Genomic DNA, 17,747 nt, shown 5'->3' with positions numbered 1-17,747 from the left:
CAACTTTGAATATCATCACCTGATCAAAAAGCCATGTTTTCCCTACCTGTACATGAGAGCACCTGGGCAGCTTGGGAACTGAGTGTGTCCAATTGCTTTCCACTAGCAGAACCCAGAAACCTTCTCCCAGCTGGCATACTATTTCATATTTGCACTATTGTTGATATATCCCAGGATTGAACTCAAAGTACCATTTTTCAATTGTTTTAGAAGAGGTTTCTGGTTAAGGACTACGTGCTCTGGCTTAAGTGAGGTTTTCACCTGGAAACTCAGAGGGAGGAAGCACATTCAGGCACGTTTACCCTGGCTTTTGGCCACTCTCACATACCTGAGATGTTTTGTTAGGCTGTGGGTGACAGCTTCGACAGATCAGCCAAAAGTTAATTAAGCAGCAGCGGGCATCAGACTTTCCCCTGCGGGACATCCACACCAAATAAGGTGCTTTTCTTCTTTTTTTTAAATTCAATAGTTATCCCAAGTTAAAAGCTTTTTATTATTATTAAGATATTTGTTAACAGCAACAGCTGTCTCCAGCAGATACACAGCACTGCACTTAAGCTGCCCAAATACTTACTGCCTGAGTAGAACTTAGGGCAGCTACGTATATAGACATGTATCTTGATGAAAGGAAGAACCTTACCTTCAAATGATGAATTTGCTACACCATTAAGTTCTTCCTGGAGAGCAGGACATTACCCATGATAGAGTAGTTTCCTGAGATGCCCAACCACAGCTGAATCTATTTCTTGCCAGCTTTGATCATGCAAAGACCCCTTTTCCAGGCTGGGGATACGTTCCATATCACAGTACTTCCAGCTTTTGGGGAGATCACTGAGTTCACTCTGGCAGGGTTTGGAGACTTTGTCTCTTCAGCATCTTGCAGGATGGAGCGCAAAGACAAAGTGGAGGCAATCTGCACCCCCAGGAACAGCATGGGCTGTACACTTTCCAGCTCATCAACAAGCAGCTGAACAAGGGCCGTGTTTTCTAGCACACTCAGCTGCTGTCAGACAGGTTCTCAAAGGAAATTAGGGCTCCACTGATGCCAAAGACAGATAAGAATCACTTCAAAAGTGTGAAAGCAGGAGCCAAGCTTGTCAACAGTGGCAGTTCCAAGTTTGCTTTGCCTTAGAAGTAGTAGAAGCACCAGCTTATATACAACGTTATCAAGTGCCCTGACACCAGAATGTTTCAGTGGGATATTTTTCAGAATTATGAACTAAACCTGCTTCCACACTCCCTCACTGTTGCACAAATTAAGCTGTTCTTCCACTGACTGTAGATTTTTATATTAAAAAGACAAAAAGGCACTGGAAATATTTTTTGTATATTTATTGGCACTGTGTATGTCAATTTTATGTAAGAGACTGTAAAAATCAAGGTACAGACTTGAGCCCTGTTGTTCTCAGCAGCTTTCTCCTTCATTCCTTCATTTCCTTTGATATCTCCTAATGATGAAGTTTATCAATGGTTCATTTTTAAAATCACTTCATATCTTAAAGCAAAAAATAAATAAACAAAAGCACTTTATTTGATTCGCCTTCATTCCTGACTCGTTCTGTCCTCTAATGAGCATCCACCAAAGGCTCACGTTTACAACTGCAGAGAGCAGGACTTTCTTTGTTCACCCATGGCAGTGTGGTTAAGTGCGCTGTATTTTTCACACCATATGTGATTCCCCAGATCACAGAATCACAGAACTGCAGGGTTTGGATGGGATCTCTGGTGAGATATTGGCACAGCTGCCCAGCAGGTGGTGAAATTACCGTCCCTGGAGATGTTAAAATGGGAGATGCCACACTGGGTGACATGGTCTACAGCAGTCGTAGGCATGGGTTGATGGTTGGACTGGATGACCTTAGTGGTCTTTCCAACCTGAATGATTCTACAGTAAGTGCAACTGTCATGTGAAGATGTGAATGCATTTACAGCTTGCGTACCAAAATCCCCAAGCTTCAAGCTGGTCTCTGCAGGCAGGATACAGAGGCACAACTGTGCATGTAGAGACCGAAGTGGAAGAGATCTATGAAGATGTAACCAAGCAAGCCGCTGCCAGAGCATGATTATCACTCAAAATAGCTATTTGCTCACTACACTTCCTTTCTCTTGTCAGTTCCTAAAAACAAAGCATGAAAAATGGTATCCTTCCAAAGATATGGCAAGGGCTGCTCCTGCCCTAACCCTCTAGCAAGATGACTTCATTTTTTTTGCAGATACCTCACTTCCTCTTCTTCATGTAAATCAGGGGAATCTCTAGTACAAACACAAGGAGATATGAAACAACTTTTTGCTGTAGTGCTGGGACTGTTCCTCTTTGCTACAGAACTATCTGGCCAGGAGGTAGAAAAGGCATTACAGCATTTGGAAAACTCCCATGTTTGTACAGACCTCTGGGTCCACTGAAACTGCATAGTTCTGCTCTGCTATCAGCACCGTATGTGTGCTGACACCTCGTTCGTTTACCTTTGGAGATTACCCCTTTATGCTTCTTTGACGAAGGATGTTCAAGGAAGAGGTGAGACTGGAAAAGGACGTTTTCTTTATCCACAGGCTGCTGCCAGCTCTCACTTTGACTAGAAATGTAGGACTGATCTCCTACATAACCCATTACCGCTACCTCTCTATGGCCATAAATTTTGATGCCTATTCATTAGGCACGTTCTGTTGAACATATTGCTCCTCAATTACAATCCAAATTTCAGGAAAGCATTTACGCATCTATTCGAAGCCAAGTGCTTTGAACAAATCATTTCTTTGGCAGGCATAGTTTTCTGTGGAATTGTTTTCTTGCTTCAGTGGGGCACCGCTGGGATTGTGCTTTGAGGCTGTGAATGTAGCAATGGCAACACAGTTCCTTAAAGTAGTTTTAGTTTATTCTTGCAGAAAGTCCTCAAGTGGTAGTTGAGGAAAAACCACTATTTTTCCAGCAGTGATGTTGGATGGAGAAGCTCGCTGGCGCAGCTGCCACAAGGATTTTTCTTGTCTCATGCTGTCACAGGGTGAATTTTCTAAGTGACAAGGCTGACTGCCCTGCTCCAGCAGCACCTGCTGTGCCCTCGCTGAAAAACCCCCAAGGAAGGCACGCATGCTGTGAGCATATGCGAGTCGGCTGTGCCCTCAGTGCAGCCGGAGCCCTGCAGCCAGGCATCCCACACTGCTTCCACCTGCACTCAGACAGCACTGATAGATTGCCTCCCAGCCCTCCTGCATCCACACTCGCTGCAGCAATGCTTTAACAAGGCGCTTCCACACCTATGGCTCTAAGGAATAAACTCAGGACTAAGAAGTCTGTGAATGGAGTAATCGCTTTGTAAACAAGTTGGGATTGTTTGTTCCTTCCGCTCCCATCTCCTGTGGCAGATTCCTCACACCCCCTGCCTGCTGTGTCAGGGCGCTGCCATCCGTTTCAACCTGAGGATGAGAAAAGCCCTTGAGCCGGGGCAGCACCACTCACCTGGAGCACAGGATGTGTGAGATCAGTCTCTCCTTCTTGGCTGAGGCTTTGGAACATTACAAATCTGTGACAACATTCATGTTTCCTGTTGTTTGTCATACAGCAACCTGTGTCACATTAAAGAGACCTCATCAGAAGCCACTCATTAGGGGTCCCCGTCCCATTTGGATACAGTGCCTGATCCGTGGTCCTTCTTTGCTGCCAGAGCAGTTCTGGAGCCACAGGAATCAGCAGGGGTGCTGATAACCCAGAGACTGCACACTGAGCCATATGGAACCATCCTGCAGTGATGAGAGGGCTCCCCGCCAGGGCCCACTTTAGTCAGAGAGGTCAGGACTCGATGACAGTCTCAAGCAGCTCCCCATCTCTGATAAGAAACACCACCAAGAATATAGATCTTTTCATCCTGCCCTCCTTCACCCCATCTTTATACACCATTAGTCTCTGATCTGAAAAACAGAGAGAAAATAAAGATCAGACAGAATACTGCTGGCTTGCTAGTGTTTTCCCTTTGATAGTCTTTCCCATCTGTCAAGTAGGTAGTATTTCCCTCCTCTTTCCCTGTCCACTCTAGGTCATGCAGTCCCAGGGCCAGGAGCTCACCCTGCAGTTCTCTGAAAGCCATGCTCCAGGGATTAAGGCTGCTCTCTTTCACAGCACGGACTTCCCACACAGCAGGGCTTCACAAGGGATTCCAAAAGCGTGCCAGCAGGCTCAGACAGCAGAGTGACATCTCCTCGCTCACCCCGTAGTCACCACTGTCGATTCTTCCCATGGATAGGGAGCAGAGAAAGCCTTTGGCTGAAGAAGGGAAGGCTCAACTCAATCACATGCAACAGGAAGCATCAGATAAGCATTAGCCTGAGCTATTGCAATACTTCAGTGCTTTCCACTCACGCACTTGAAGGAGTACTTTACAGAATTGACTAAGTAGCTAAATATAATTTAATAACTAAATAAATATCGTAAGCAGCTGTTCTCTCTCAGTTTCCCACTGCAACCTTTCCAGATAACTCACCAGGCCTCGCATTCTCTCTATACCTTCAGCAATCAGCACACCCAGACACCTGAGCCCCAGTACACACCACCACATTACCCTCTGCAGAGCCCCTCCTGCCCTACACACAGCACCTCACAACCCCTTCCTTCATCATTCACACTTTCACTTCCACACAGCCACAGAAGCAGAGCATCTAGGGGATAATTGGGGGTCAACTGGCCCTCATTAACACCTTGATCAAAGTCAGTGCCTCTCCTTCAGCTCACCGGACCTGGGAGCACTTCCTCTACTCAACCCAACCCAACCCAACCCAACTCAACCCAATCCAACCCAATCTTCTCTGTCTCTGTCTCTCCATACTGCCTCTTTCTCTTCAGGAAAATACAGCAGTCAACAAACTAAAATCCTCAAGGACTGCCCTGGTGCCCTCCATAGCCTTCTGAGAGGTCTGGGATCCCCCTCCCATGGACCTGGCTTGGATTTGGGTGGGGTGAAGAAAAACCTGCCATTAGACTTTACAAGTGACCCCCTGATCCCATCCACAGCTCCCCTTGATAAGTGAGCTGTCAAGAATATTCTTAACAAGAATATTCATTGTGTACATGGGAGAATATATTATATGTAACTTATTTTCTCTTTCCTCATCTTTACAGCCTTTCCCTGATGTTTTCATAGACTTAAAGCAGAAAACTCCAATGCAGCCAAACTATATTGTCCTATAAATACCAAACAGAATTAGTTATCAAGAATAACTTCCAAACACTACCATGTGCTCTGATGCAGTCATCCAAAGCATTACTCGTTTTCATAGGAATAACTGTTGTCTTCCCAGAAAATCAGGATGTTTTCTGTTCTTTTTTTTACTCGGATAAGACACCAAGTTAACCGAATCCAGTTGGCCTACATCAAGAGGGCATCCAAGGCTCATTAGCATATTAATCCTTTTATTATTCCCTATCTGTGAGGTAGGGAAAATCCATTTTTGCAAATGGGGAACTGTGGAGATGCTAAATGACTCGTCTACAGTCACACAGGAAATCTGTGGGGGGAAGAGAAGGGAATCACAGAGGTCCTCCAGGCTCCCCACTTCTCACCTCTTCTCATCCCTGGCTCCTGGTGTAAGGACTGCTGGTCGGGAGACAGTGAGAGTTGCCATGGAACTGGTCAGGCAGGGGCAGCAAAGGCTGAGTCAGTGGTGGTCACTTCTGTCCACTGTGCTGTGACATGGGGTTGTGCCTCCCTGCCACTGCCACCAAGGAGATGGCTTGGATGAGTGTAGCAGCAAGAGGGCAAAGAGCCCCAGAAACGTCATGCTCAGCCTCCTGGGTCTCTGACAGTTGGCCATTTGCAGTGGAAATGTATTTGGAGATACAGAGTGGAAATACAGTGGAAGGGCATCCCTCTTTGGGTGAAAAAAAAAAAAAAAGAGGTTCTTCCTGTGTTCCCCATGATGTATGCTGGGCTGCATCAACAGAGATGTGGCACAGGGCAGGGAAGGGATTGTGCCCCTCTGCTCTGCCCTCACAAGGACTCACCTGCAGTGCTGCATCCATACCTGGGACCCCAAACAAAGGACAGAAGAGAAGGCTCTGGGGACACCTCACAGCAGCCTTCTAATACTTAAAGGGAGCTTATAAGCAAGAGGGAGAGTGATGTTTTACACTGGCAGACAGTGACAGAGGGGAGATTTAGATTTGATGTTAGGGATGAGTTTTTCACTCAGGGGGCGGTGAATCACCAGCACTGCTGCCCAGAACTGTGAGTGCCCATCCCTGGAGGTGCCCAAGGCTGTGGATGGGCTCTGGGCAACCTGAGCTGGGGGGCAGCCAGCCCACGGCAGGGGTGGTGCTGGGGGCTGTGAGGTCCCTTCCAACCCAAGATGATCTATGATTTTATGTTTTTCTGGGATGTGTTCTGTCTTACTTCAGAGCTTGGCCCAAGAAAGGATCGTCCCCATTGTGGTTACCTCTCAGGTAATGGGGAGGAAAGTCACGACTTAGTGACCAGAGCTCAAATCACAAAGGGGCCAGAGGATACAATCTCCAGGATGACTCTGGGGTGGACTGGCTCTTCAGTGTGCATGCTCCTTGGACCAGATACCCTTGCAAGTGTCTGCAAGAAACTCACTACCAAGGGGAATATACTGCACTCAGGAAAGATGCAGAAGGTCTGCAGCCACGCGGCTGCTGCTCCAGGCTAGCAGAGTGCACACTGGATGAGTCCATCAGGGTCCTTAGCAATCAGCAATGCTAAAGTTCCCCATCTCTACTGCAAAAGATGCAAGAACCTATGACCAGGCTTGGTGGGGACAGGCCTGGAAAGCATGGTGCTCAGTGTCACACTGGTATGCCCTCATCCATCCCAGCTTGCTGGTATCTCTCCTCCTGCCCTGCAACGTGTCTCCCCATGTTCATGCCCATCTGTTACTATCTCAATGGGATAACAAAGCTAAGGAGGACCACATTTGTCTCTAAGGAATTCATCCACCCCCTGCTAGAAACATGACATTAGATTAAAAAAAAATCATAAGAGAAAACAGATGAGTTTTCAAAGGCAATATTTTCTAGCCTCTAAATTCCCAGTCCAGAGGGCTTCACTTTGAATTAATATGGGCTGTCTCTGCTCTAGAATTAAAGTTATTGATCCAGTCCTTGTTCACTGCCATCCACCTTTGTTCCTGGACTTATTACCACCTGTACAGGGTGAGAGCCTCTAATTAGCAGCTGCAATTTATGGGTTTACCCTGGACAATCACCTGCTAGGAAGCCACCCAAAAATCACTGCAGAGGAGCTGCGGCAGGACATTCACCTCCCGTCCCCAGGGCGCTGTGTGCAAGCTCTTACACAGACTTCTATGCAGCCCCTTTGAATTTGCCAAGTGAATCATTTTACGGGAAGCTTTGTAACTGGGCATTCAATGAATTTTTTCCCACAGTGACAATCTTTTGCTTGACTAATCTCTTGGAAAACAAAAACCTCCCAAATAATGTCTAGCAATCATAAACCCCGCACGCCTCTAATGCAGCGTGGAGGCTGTTCCTATGGGAGGCCGGGAGGTTGGGCTGAAGGTCTGGATTTGGCAAGAGCTGCAGCAGAGCAGGCTGAGCACATCAGAGCAGGCTGTGAGTGATGGTGGGACGGCTGCTGGGGTCTGGCTGCACCGCAGCACAGAGGATGCTCTGCACGGTGCCAAAAGCCTGAACTGACAGTGCTCATGCACAGAGCTTCTCGGACAAGATCTCTCCTTGACCTGCTTATCTCTATTAGTTGTGTTCTTGAAGTGTTGTGTTTTTGTTTTTTTTTTTAACAAAGTGTTTCTAGGTATGCCTCCCGAGGATGTTTGCTCAATGATTGTCACTAAATAAACAAAGCATGCTGACAAAAACAAGGACATGGCAATCTGGGGACCTTGGCTGTCTCCTGTGCACAGACAGACAGACAGACAGCCTCCCTGCAGGGAGCTGGGAGCACTGGGGTAAGCAGGGATCCTCATTCAGGACCCAATGAACACTCCTCTTTCCCCAGACTATCTACAGCAAAATTAAGGACCTGTTCTCCTGTGACCAACTTGCAGAACACGCATACAGCCCCAACCCCACGATTTTCCATCAACCAAAATGCAAGGGGCCCTGGAAAACCCAAGGTCTGTGCTCACCTGTGAGCCCCTGAGCACTGCCTGAGCATCATATGCTCTGTTTTCCCCGTCTCTGCTGGCAGGAGGTGCTGGCAAATGCTGCAGAATCCAGCATCTCCTCCGGGGAAGTCACCTCTGAATCTCCCTGACATGGTTTGAGCTCAAACCTGACATTTCAGAGCCTGAGGTTTGGGACAATGTCATGGTCACCCATCAGTACCCGAAACCTGACTCTGCTGGTGGTGAAACACTGGGATCCCACATCCGTTCTCCATAGGAAAATCTGAGGGGGCTTCTTGTGCAGTAGATCATAGCAGTGGGTTTCCTTGCCCTCTTTTGAGCCTGACTAAAAACACAGGGGAAAAGAAATCTGAAACAAACACTCATTTCTGCTTTTACTCCTCAGGTAAAAGTCCTCTGCTTTGAAACAAGTAACCTTCAGATGTACAGAACTATTATATGAAAGAGGGAAGGACAGGATGCATCCCTATAGACTGCAACTATTTTCTGAGCAAGTTTAATGATGGGAACACAGGGTGCTGTGGCCCACTCGAAACCAGAACTTCCATCCCAGGGCAATTTCTGACATTTGCAGTTTCTACCCTCAAGGAGTTGAAAAGTGAAAATATTAAAGTTCACTGAATAAAGACACCCAAGAACTTTTGTCTTTGATGACGACGACGATGACGACGATGATGATAATAATAACGAAGACCTCTGTAATTTCTAAAGAAATATTTCATTCCCAGCACTGGTGTTTCAAAATGCCTCCTCTTGTAGATATGTTTCACTTAAATTCCTTATCTTAAAACCAGAATTTTTGCCCTAAAACATCACATTCCCATGATAGATACCAAATCCAGCGCCCCGGTATCACGACGAGATTATTGCTCCGGTTACAAATGTTTTATTCAAGTGTTATTCAATCTAAATTTCAAATCTGGGTCCCGAACCCCACGTAATGGCTTTCTTTCAAAAGCCATTTTCAAGCCGCTGAGCAGAGATACTTAACATGCCACAGAGAAAGAAAATGTACGCGGAATGATAATGGCTGTAATGCACTCAAAGGGTGTCAGTGCTTCGTACCACCCCGCCCATTTGTTACTGAGCCACAATTGCAAGCCTTGAAGAAAACAGCATTACACTGTGGAGTACATATTTGTTAGCTCTACGCATCCTTATACTGCTGACAAGGAGCCAGAGAATGACTCATGTGGTTTGTTAGATGGAGAAGCTTGAAATGGGGAGCACTGAACATAGTGATGGAATGAGAAATGCACGGAGGATGGGAAATAGAGCAGCAAACAACAACAACAACAACAACAACGTTAAAAGTGCTCCTGAATTTTACAAGGTAGTTTCTTCCCAACTGCGTTTTAGGTCAAGAAGGAAAATAAAACATAGAGAACCCTTTGTCAAGGCGCAGGAAAAATGCCCTGGTGAACAGACTTGCAAAACCAGCTCGGCTTTCTCTTCCTGCTTATTTTGCATCGGTGTGCCAACCAACCACAGCAACCTCCATTAACGGATGGGAGCCACAGGTTACGTTTTGATGAACGCAATCAGGCGAGCATTAGCAAAACCCGCGCCAAGCTGACGTTTGGGTCGAGTCCAACTTCAGCAAATTACTTTCCCCGCTCTTTGAGCATCAGCCCTCATGCGCTCTCCGACCTTTAGCACGTGCCATCTCCAGCCACAGAGCAGCTCTCTGACCCGCAGGGAGCACCGGGCGTCACAACCAAACTCTGCCTTCTTCTCTCCCTGCCTGAGGTAGCAGCTTGCAAGACAAAGCTGCTCCGTGCACCGAAGCCTCTACACAGCCATAAATAATTCCCTCTGCTCATGTTGGTTATCAAATCCAACTGCCCTTAGCTTGCAGAGGACTCCTGCCTTGTTTTGCTATTCCTGCCTGACTTTTTTTTTTTTCCTTGGTTTGCCACTTTGAGATGTTTCTGTGGAAACACAGCTGTAGGAAGAGGGGCCTTAGGGGAAACCTGGGAAGTCTGGGGATTTTGCATTTACACTCATCATTAGCTTATCTCATCAATAAAATGGAGCAGGATATTGTAATTACAGAGTATGAAGAAAAATTGTAACCCTTTTATTTTTTTTTTTTTAGCCTCTTTCCAAGGGCTGGTGTGCCCCTTGATGGGCTGCTAATGTCTTGTTCACAGCCTAAGAAGTCAAAAAGGCAAGAAGCACTGAACCAGAAGTGAAGCAGAAGATCACAGAATTCATGCTTCCCAAAGCCGATGGCCATCATGAAAGAGCAGTGCCAAATCTCCCAGGAAGATCTGATAGATAAGGGAGGGCAGACAGCTTTGATCAGCCGCAGGAAAGTTTATTACATCAGCAATATTGCAAAACACAAATAACTTTGTCCTAGAACAAAGAAGAAGGAAATGAAAGCAAATGTACACATGGAAACTTGACAAACCCCAGAAACCAATATCTCTTCCTTAGGAGCCTAGAAAACAAGCACAGATGTTTTCTTGGTGAGGAGAAGCTGAAACTACTCTCCAGTGGCCCTTCCAGAGCACTACATAGCACCGTGTTAACCAGGTGATGCCTAAGGAAGCTCACCAGAAGAGCCTTTGCCTTCTGTGACACGAAGAGAAAAGCCTTAGATACCAAATAGACCTTCATCTCTCACAGATGTCATCAAGGAACCAGACAAGCTACATGCATAAAACTTGAAAGTAAACATTCCCTATTCAACAGTACAATATTTACAGCCAACAGACTACACAGCCTCTCCCTTCCTGTTGCACGGAGCACTCCACATAATTAATCATAGCTCAGACATAGTATAACCAATGACATTTAGCCCATCTCATCAAAACCAGGGAACCCTTGACATCGTTTGAGTCATTCTCCTGGTAGGTCTTTTTGAGCCTACATTCATCAGCTTGTAAGTGAGCAGATTTCCAGCTCTTGTGACTTTGAACTCCCCTCTCCAGGACAGACCAAGCAGCCCACAGAGTGCAAATATCTGTCTGTAATTGAGTGGAAGCCCGACCCCATTCCCATCAGCCCTGCTGATCAGAGCACAGCAAAAAGCAATGCAAGGATTCAATAGCAAGTTCTGTTCACGCTCGTAACCTCACTCAAGACCTGCCATAATGAAACCTCTTGCTGGTGCCATTACTCAAGGAGGTCATCATTTTAAAAACCACCTTGTACAAGCAAAAGTTCCTCATGACAGATTGGTGTCTGATCATCCCTTGTGTTCTCTCACATCAACCAACTTGTTTCCCCTGGCTTGGTCTGGCTCTTGCATTACTGCTCTTATGTGTGAGCTCGAATCCCTTCCAGATGAAATTACAGAAGGCTGTATAATGAAATTTCTAGCCACACTGAGGTTTTAGTTCCAAACATCTCTTAATTATACCTGCAGCGCTTTGAAGTTCTTCACTGAAACATGGAGATGGGTGGAAGAAATTTGTATCAACTCAGATATCATTCTACCCAGCATGGGAAACTGCCTACATCCTACTCCAGAACACACCAAATAAATGCATTCTGGAGCAGTAAAGGCTTTTCTTTAAGAATATGGGTCAACAGTTCAGCAGTCTGATTTCAGAAGGACTTTCATTGGTTCCTGCCTGCACTGGGTCCCATTATCTACCTGACTCCAAGACACCAGCAGAGCTCTGCAGCAGTGCTTGACTCTGCCCCATTTCAGAGTGAGGATATCTGAGAAGAGTTTTCCAAAATCAAGTTGATAGGGTCTGTGGTTTCTGGTTTTGTTTGTTTTAATGTTAGCAATATCACCAATAACTGCTTTTTTAACATCCAAAAAAGGATTCCGGTTTATGGGAGCAGAGGGCTTCTACTCTTTGTATGCTTCTGGGCACCAAGCAACAGAGCACACATCTTGTGTCAGTGTGTATGTCATAAAGGTTGTGTTTCTGTTTCAGTCCTGCACTAAGGAGGAAACCAAGTAGGGCACAGTTATTATTCTCCAAACGTTTTGCCAATGCCAGCAGATGTCAGTGCCCCATCCCTGGAGGTGTCCAAGGCCAGGTTGGATGGGGCCCTGGGCAGGCTGGTCTAGTATTGAATGTGGAGGTTGGTGCCCTGCCTGTGGTGGGAGCATTGGAGCTTCATGATCCTTGAGGTGCCTTCCAACCCGGGCCATTTTGTGATTCTGTGAAAGGGTGTACAGTCCTTCCTTGGAGTCCTCCATCTGGATGTGATGTGAGCACAGCTGCACCAGGAATCCCCTAATCGGAGAGCAGAGAGGAACTGCAGGAAGGAAGGAAGGAGACTCCAGGCTGATGGGAAGCCACATCCACCTTCCCAGAAACACTTTCCAGAGAGGGGCACAGAGGGGAATGAGAGGCGTGCAGACAGGGCCAGGGAAGAAAGAAATATGCAAAGGGGAACTGAGAATCTTGTGTTGGCAAGAGAGCCTACAGTGCTGTAATGCAAGTCACCTTGCCCTTCACCTTGCCCCAGTGACGTCCATACCCGCTGCTGTAATGCCCGTGCTCTTTTCAAATCAAGAAGTGACTTAAACCCTCAGGGCTGAGCTTTCAGGAGAAAGTACAGGGAAAAAATCAGGTTTTTGCCCAGAAGGAAAAGCAGACTTGTTTCAGAAGGGAGTTTTTGGGAAGTAGATGTCTGTGTCCGAAGCAATGACTGATAAGGAGGTGGCTCGGGGACAAGCGTTTTGAGCTTCTCAAAATCTGAAGGACAATTACATGTTGAAAATGAGGAGGCCTGCTATTATTTTCACCGAGATTATTTGCACACAGTGCACTGAGGAATATCCTCTGAAGCGATCTGATAAGTCAGAAATTGTCTGTTTTGTTCTTCCTTCCCTGGAGAAATGGGGGCATAACAGTGTTTGTCAGCATCCCAGCCTCCATGCGCTGCCACGTGAGAGGAGGTTCCCTTATCAGAGACATGGAAACACAGAGACAATGCAAAATGATTGCCTTCTGAACCGCAGTGATTGAAGACAGCATGGCACCGGGCTGGAGCCACAGCTCCTCTCTAAATAACCCCCTCCTTCCTCCTATGGGCTGAGAACCCCAAGTGTGTGTCTGAGTACAGCTTTCAAAGAGCCCTCATGCTTCCCATGGACTGTCAGGAGAAAATAGCAATCGTGGGAGGTGGGAATTTCACCTGCCATGCTGACCAGAGAGCACAGCAAGGTTGGCCAGCAGGGAATTTTTGGTGCAAATCCTTCTGCTGTCCTTCCAGCTGTGGGATGGTTTGGGAGTTGGGGTGGGATGACTCCAACAGGCACCCAGCTGTCTTCAGCATCCCTAAGTAATAGAAGCTGCAGTAATTAAACGTCCCAGGCAGAATATCTGGATGCAGTTTCTTTGAAGAACTGCTGCAAAGGAAGTGGCACGGTATAGTAGAAGTGATCGTTTATGTAATGGAGTCATTACTGTAATAAGATTACAAAACAACCCATCTGCTTCTTAACCTTTACCCCCAGCTGAAGAAGGAAACCAGACTGTGATGTCTGCCTGCAGCCGGGCAGTCAGGGTTTGTGCTCAGGCCATGCTGTCTGGGAAGAGACGTGCAAGAGTTTGCAGTGCTGGCCACACTCCATTCTGCCTCTGCACGGGGTTCCCAAAGAGGTATCCAGCCCACAGAACACCCTGGGGAGAGAGAAGGGAGTGCTGCCATGATTGGCACAGCGCTGATGTGGGTGCTGCAGGTGGCTGTCCCCCAGGGGGATGGAAATGAGAAACCAAAAAGGTTCCTGGTCTTTGATGTGATTCATTCCCAGAGCAGGGACATCACCTTGCCCTGACATGGAAACAGCCAACGAGGCACTTCTCCGCCACGTTTACATTGCTCTGCTGGAGATGTCAACAGCATCGCTGACATTTCCACTGCTCTAAGCCCTTCAGAGCACTGACTGGCCGACCATTTGGCCACATACGCCTGGAAAGTTTCAAGGAAACTGAAGAGTGTTAAGTCTCAACTGCTGGAAATAATATCCCCTGCTTAGCTGAACCCAATTGCAACATCTTCCAGGAGATGAGAACACAGAAAACAAAAGCAGCATGTAAAGTACGTATGAATTTGTTGTTTTCTGCCTTTCTGGTGCCAAAGAGAAGTCAGCTCAAAGTCCTGACAAAGGCAAAAGGAGAGGTCAAGATTCTGAAGGGCAGCACACAGAATCATAGAATCGTAGAAACATTAAGGTTGGAAAAGACCTCTAAGATCAGCAAATCCAACCCCAGTCCATCATCACCGTGCCCACTGATCGTGTTCTTTAGTGCCACATCATGTGCTGCAGAGTGACTAAGGAAAGGAAAAAATGCTGGTTCTGGCATAAGAAGTGCTTAGGGAAACTGGATGCAAACTCCCACGGCCCAGAGCTGGGAATGGTTTGTGGACAAGGCTGGGAAACCTCTGATGTTGGCCACTCTTGCGGCTGATCCCACAGCACTTTACACCTTGGCCCACCCTGCAGGAAGGGAAGGGAAATAACTGCAAGAGCTGCAAGGAGCAGGGGCCAGAGCTGCAAAACCTCAGAGGCAGAAGAGCTCACTTCCCGAGCACATACAGCAGGCAGTCGACACAGAAAGGGGAATATAACTGCAGCACAGGGATGGGGCTGTGCAGAGAGGATGCAGAGAAAGGGGGGGAAGGCAAAGGCAAACCCCCATTGTCGTTAGCAGTTGGGTGTCTGAAGGGGATAGTTGGGCCAGAAGCATTCTTGGCTTTGCTGTCTTGGTCCAACCTATGAGGAGATGTTGGAAATGTGATGCCCCTTCTGCTGCTGACAGCGAAGGGATAGGGTTGGTATGTTGGAGGAGGTGCAGCAAGAGGTGCAATGTGGTTGTCCATCTGCTCTAGAGCCAAGAAAAAGCTGATGGAGCTGGATGCTCTGCAAATAGAAACGAGATTAAGTCACCCTGACACACGTGAACCAACTTCCTCAGTCCTGTGGGACAGGCTGGGTTATATAGCAGTTCTGGCCTGAATTTAGAGGCGATGTTGGCAAGAGGAAACTGCCAGGAAAAGGCAGAATAAATGCAGACACACAGCTCAACCACAGGACTGGCACTGCAAGGCAGTGGCTTTCCAGCTGGAGCAGATGTTTGACATGTGGATGTCAGGAGTGCTGCTTGGTGCCCTCTCTACTCCTCGCACCTCGTGGGTGATTCTTCCCTGCAGCACTGGGGACATCTCAAGGGATAAACAGACCTTCTTCAGACCCTGCCTCAAGGAGACCCCCTCTGCTTCTGGAATAGGCTCTGGTGAAGGCTGCCCATAGAAGCTGTGGTTGCCCCATCTCTGAAGGTGCCCAAGGCCAGGTTGGATGGGGCTCTGGGCAGCCTGAACTGGTGCCTGATTGGCAGCCCTGCCATGGCAGAGAAGTTGGCACGTAATGAACATTGAGGTCCCATTCAACCCAAGCCATTCTATGCTTCTGTCTTCTATAGAATCCTCTTGGGTTTGGGCACTTGCCTGATAATATCCAGGGAGAAACACAGGGATGAAGTCCCACACATCTTGTTTTTAACTGATGTGCCCACGTTGGTCCTCACAGTCAGCACTCATTGTACTGCAGATGCCTTCCATGGGAAGGAAGGGGAAAGAAGTAAACACTGCGTTGTTCCTTGGGAATGAAATTGTACTGTATTGATTAAGTCAAGAGGCTGCAGAGGGCAGCTGCAGCTGCTGCTTCTGCTCCCAGTGCTCATCTCAGCTCATACATTTCAAAAAGATTTTAATAATAAAAAATGAAAATGTAATCACAGCATTGATTCCACTACTGTTTTTACTGAGCAATAAACCTACTGGTTGCCACTGAACAAGGAGGAAAAAGCAATTGTAAGAGATGCCTGGATGAATGCCCTGATCTGTCAATGTTTCTGATGGAGATAAATTTTGTTGGTAAAAGCAAAGTTCCAGCCCTGAAATAAAAGAAACCCGGAGCCATTAATATCAATAAAAATCAGTCTGCCAGACTTATTGAAGGATCGGTGCAGCTGGGAGTGAGGAGATACAGAAAGAATGCAGAGGGGAAGATACTGCATGAGGAGCTCTGTGGGTCTGCAGAGAGAGGGGAGAAAAATAAGAAAAAAGGGTGGGAGGGGGGAGGAAACAGATAGAGGGAAACATTTAGTGGGGCAGTCCTCTGGGAATCAGCCCCTCATCAGCCACCTGAAAAAGGATGGAGTTAATGCAGAGTATCTGTAGAGCTTGAAAACTGTCTCTTCTGTGCACCAGTAATCGGCCTGCAGGCGCCAAGCCTCTCATGGAAACACAGAATCATAGAACCATCAAGGTTGGAAAAGACCACTAAGATGATGGCGTCCAACCATCAACCCCACGGTGCCCACCAAACCAGAAAGAACTCAGCCCCAAGGTGTGCCAGCTCAGCCCCACAGCGCACGGGACAACGCTGCCATCCTGTCCCTTGGGAGAGACAGCAGGTAAAGCCAAGTTCTGCAGCCTTGGTTCATTCCTCATTGCATGCAGATCAAGAGCCAGCAAGGGAGGTGACTTCAGCTCTTTGGCATGTCAAGCCATTGATCTTATGGTGTGATTCCCCTGGTAGGTTTCCTCGCGGGTACGTTTTTGCTGTTGTCCCTGGGAGTTTTGCCAACTAATACCGAGTGAAAGCCCTTCCCACGGCACGCTTCTTCACTGTAGCTTTGTGGGACGTGCCGGGGAATAACAGGGTCAAAGTGGAACAAGGAAGAGATGCTGGGCAGTAACGGCCCAGTGCAGGGACGGGGACACGCTGGTACTGAGTGCTCAGGAGGGGCAGAATTTCCTGGGGGAACATTTGGGAGCAGCATTTGCAAAACTTCTTCAGAAATGCAAGGGCTGCTCTGAAAGTAATGCCTCCTGTTTTACCATGTTGGCCAACGATGTCAGACGCAGATGTTGGTGAGATGGCAGCAGAGGCTGAACCTTCCCAGTAATATTCCATTCTGTTTTGTTGCACTGTGACAGATGGCAGCAGAGAGGCACTCTGAAGGAACGGTGCCTGTCATGGGAGTGCGTATGAAGCAAAGAGGTGGAATTGAATTCCTCCATATGGGAAAAATGGCACCTGTTGTTATTCACCAACACTTACTGAACGTTCACGCAGACCAAACTTTCTGAAGGCCCTCAGAAAGGCGAGCTAGCCTTGGGGATGACCTACCCTGGAGGCAGCCCTTGGTCAGGCTCATTTTAAGCATCTCATCTTTCTAAACACAGTCTAGAAACTGGGAGAGGCTGGAGGAGAGGGAAGAGGTTTGACTGCTTGTATTCATGGGAATTCATCCTTCTGCCCCCTTTTTTTTTTAATCAAAAGGTAGCTAAATTTAACGCTGAAGCCTCATTTTTAAACATAACTTTGGTACATATTGCACTGAAAGGTGTTGAATGGGGGAGTGCTTTGGCTTCAAAAGAAAAGAAATGCAGAATCTGATTGATCGTTTTTTTGACCTAAATATGAAATCTCAAGAAGCACTGAGTAAACTGCCTTGCCCAGTTCTAATTAGTGCTGAGTGTTACCATCAGCCAGGAAAAATAATTGCAATCCTGAGCTTTGTAAAAATTGCAAAATAGTGCAAGTGAAATAACTGCCAATGCAAACAACTTCAAACAGCTGACAGAAGTCTCCACGCCAGGACGTCACCGTTTCATTTATTCTCCATTGCTCTACACATTCCCTCAGCAAA

Source organism: Gallus gallus, chromosome 17 (assembly GCF_016699485.2).
Source record: "Gallus gallus isolate bGalGal1 chromosome 17, bGalGal1.mat.broiler.GRCg7b, whole genome shotgun sequence".
NCBI lineage: Eukaryota > Metazoa > Chordata > Aves > Galliformes > Phasianidae > Gallus > Gallus gallus.
Note: the sequence above shows the minus strand (reverse complement) of the source record.